Below are 3951 nucleotides of genomic sequence, written 5' to 3'. Positions count from 1 at the left end.
TTGCTCAGGCTGGTTTCGAACTCCTGAGCTCAAACAATCCGCCCGCCTCGGCCTCCCAGAGAGCTAGGATTACAGGCGTGAGCCACCGCGCCCGGCCTGTGGCTACTGTTTTTTAACATCACAGCACCACACTGTTGGTAGAAATAGCCTCTTACAACATAAGGAAGATTATATCATGGATTGCCCTCCTCAAAATTCTTGAACAACCAACTATTGTCCATAAAATCCAAGCTTCTTAGGATGGTATCCAAAGCTCCATGAACTTTCTTACCATGTTCCTTAAGCCTGGAATGTGCCCTCTGCCATAATTTCCATCATGATCTGGTTTAAATGCCAGCTCTTCCATGAAACCTGCCCCGACAACCTCCCAGTGCCTGCTATTGTATCCATTATCACCATCATGTCATCATCATCATCCAATTCTTTGTCTTCCTGAGAAATGGGAGCTGTCCCATATCAATTTGGAATTTAAAAGAAAGTTCTAAGGTTAGAGGGGGCTCCCATTGCCCATGCTGGCATGATGCCTGCTTCAGCTGGTAAAGGCAGTTTGAGAGCTAGCATCAGCCTCACTCAGTCCCCACGGGCAGAGCAAAGAAGGCCACACTGAGAACGCATTTTCCCATCAGGGTTTCTGTCCCCGTTACAAACAGCTGGAGAAAGCAAATTATATGCTGTAAGTTATCCATGAGATTACACTAAATGTCACCCAAGTAAGTTTTCTTTCAGTTTTTTTTAAACCATCACAGTGAAATAACACTTTGGGAAACTGTGCTTCTCCCTGACATCAAAAATGTGTGCGCGTGCGCACACACACACACACACACACACACACACACACACATACACACACATCCTCCCAACCCCTTAATAATCTAATAGATATCTTGCCATCGGCACCCACAGCAGGCATTTATGGAGAAGCATTCAGATCATGCCTGTTTCTCATATTTTATAAAATGTTCCACACCCCTTATGTGAGAACCTAAAAGCAAATTCCTCATCAAAGTTACAGTGAGGAAAACGTGGGTTTCTCCTGTGAAACCAACATCGTTTCTTAAAGGCTTTCTGAAACTGGCTTCGTCTTCTCACTTTCTCTTCTTCTTGTCTTAACAGTCAAGCTGAGTACTGAGTTCACTGCTCTGACAGTCTTTAGCGCAAGATTTTTATCCTCTGCTCCCCTTTCACTAAATGCTGCTTGCTTTTATTGTTTGATACTCCTTGGTCTTACTATATCTGTGTATTTTTGATAAGCCACTTCACATCCCTTTTAGAACTAAATAGGAAATTAATTAACTGATTATCATCAAAACAACAGTCCACATTGTAACTCTCTGAATTTCTACAGAGGCAAATGATTATAGAACAAAAGCTGAAATGCAGACGAAAGCAGCCAGATGATCACTGGAATTAGGACTTCCTATCACTGCATGTCCACAAAGTGTCTATTTTGCTCCACACTATACCCTCTGCACCTGGCCCCATGCCTGGCACAGCACTGACCCTCAATAAATGTGCCGTAAAAGACAAAACAGATGAACATAAGTAATAATACCCCTGCTGCAGCTACCAGCCACCTGTTCTTTTAAGCATGTGTGCACTTTCTAAAGAGGCAAAGGTTCTAGGACTCGATTGATACTATACTATACCTTATCACATGGTCTCAGGCAGTATTCTTATTGTAAGCAACAGAAAACAATTCCGGTTTAAACAGGAAATTACCTTACAAAAAGGATATTGGGTAACCCTCAGAATTGCTGGGAGGGCTGGAAAACCAGGTTCAGAAGCTCTACAGACAGAATGACACCTGAAATCACACCACAGAGCTGCTCCTGTAAAGACCCTACTGCCAGCATCACTAAGCAGAGATGCTACAACTTTGACCACACCACCGGAGTTGAATGCCGGATGTTGCTGCCACCTCCATTGCCACCAGATAACCTTCTACTCTCTTTTTTGTATCACTAGCATCGATTGGCCAAGCCTGGGTCACTAGCCCCTGCCCTAGATATGCAATGGATGCTGGATCTGCTTCCTAAGGTGGCAAATTCCCAATACTTGGGAATAAAGTTCAGATGCTGGGCAGCTACAAGATGAAACAAGATAAATGTCCACTATATTCATCACCAAAAAATATTTCTTAGAGAAAGAAAGGGACTCCATTCCCCTTCATCACGAACTTCTTAGAGAAGACCAAACTGGAAAAAAAAAAATCCCAACTAGGTAACAGTTCAAACAACACCTATGTGGAGTTGGATGCTCACCCAGTGAAACCCTCCTCCCCTGGAGAAGGGGAGTGTAAGGGGGAGGTGACCATCTGCCCAGTGGTCATAGGTATAGGTAGTAACATTAACAATCCTGCCCACAAGGCACCAAAGACTTTATGATAAAGGGAAAGGGGAAGAGAAGGAGAAAAAGGTAGAGGAAAGAAGAGGAGAATAGAAAATAACTACCCGGCAACTGACATTTAATAAGGACCTCCTTTAAGTCAAGCAATATGTCTTCTATGGCCATTGTTTCGTCTAATTCTGACAAAGTCATTTTTTGTTCCAGTCAATAAATTGAGAAACAAATATATACAGGTGAAGCAGTGATGATGGGGGAGATAATTTTAAAGATAATGATGAATTTTAACATACGCGGTGCATTAACTCTAGACCAGACCTGTGGTAAAGACCTACCAGCACTCTAGCAGAGTGATTGAGAAGGAATTTTGGAGCAAAATTACCTATGTTTAAATTCCAACTCCACCACCAACTGTGTGACCTTAGGCAAATTACTTAATCTCTCTGTGCTTCCATTCCTCATCTGTAAATGGAGACAGTGATAATACTTAATGTGTAGAATCACAGTGAAGATTAAATGAGCTAATGTACATGAAGCACTTAGAAAAAGATCTGGCACAGGTTAAGTGCTAGATAAATTTGGCTATAAATAGTCTTACTCTTCTGAACGGTCCTGTAGAGACCACACTTTTCCCCCATTGTACAGGTGAGGAACCTTTGAGTCAGAGAGGTTGGGTTTCACAGCTTGTGAGTGATAAAACCAAAGTTTTGAATCTAGATCTGTCTGACATTAGAGCTAAGCACTTACACAGTGACCTTCCTGCCTTCCTGCCCTGCATCGCACAGCCTGCCCCAGGCAATATTCACATTCGGGTCTATCTGGACTCTAAAGTCAGTATTCTTTCAGCTGCATGCTCTGTCTTTCTGCCCAGGAACACGTCACAGGGACTAATGCTGGTGGCCAGTCCTCGTTGGGCACATGGCTCCTACAACATTTCTTATCATTTGAGAAGAGGGTGACATTCTTACATTTAAATTCCATGCCCCTCCTAAAGAAAAGAAAATCGGGGCCGGTGAATTCCAGGCCTGTGTTCAAGTAGCAAGTTCAGGCTGAAGAAGTCGAGTCAACAACGGGAATTTAACCACCTCTGGGAAAGAACATACTCATTAAGCTGCTGAAAGTCATCAGCAACTTTATGGACATTTTCCCTCCAGTCATGTCTCCAAAGGAAAGGGGGGCATCAATCTAATGAGGTGGATAGAGCTGGAAAAGAAGTTTTGTAAGAAAATAGGTTTTCATTTTACTCTTCTCCCCAGTGACTCACAATGCAAAGCTGTGTCTCTTAGAAAAAAGTTGTCTTTTCACAGCATGGGGAATGAATGCATTCAGCTGAGACTGTTGATGTTGGTAAGAGGATGGGCCAGGAGGACAGACAGACGAGGCTGAGGAGGGGCAGCCTAAGAGCTGGGAAGGGACCCAGAAGAGTGTGGCATCACAGACTCAAGGGAAATGCATGTTTGAGTGTGGGAGGAGTGGGCAGTGTTGACAAGTGCTCCTGGGCCGGCTCACAAAGTCCAAGCTCAGGAAATGGGCTACAAACACCATCCCCAGACAAGAGAGCCAGGAAGACATTTGCTCCACCTCAGCCTCTATACTCAAGTTCTGACC

The sequence above is a fragment of the Propithecus coquereli genome, unplaced genomic scaffold (assembly GCF_000956105.1).
Source record: "Propithecus coquereli isolate 6110/MARCELLA unplaced genomic scaffold, Pcoq_1.0 Scaffold73, whole genome shotgun sequence".
NCBI classification, from domain to species: domain Eukaryota; kingdom Metazoa; phylum Chordata; class Mammalia; order Primates; family Indriidae; genus Propithecus; species Propithecus coquereli.
The sequence above is the reverse complement of the archived record's forward strand: the minus strand, read 5'-3'. Positions refer to the sequence as shown.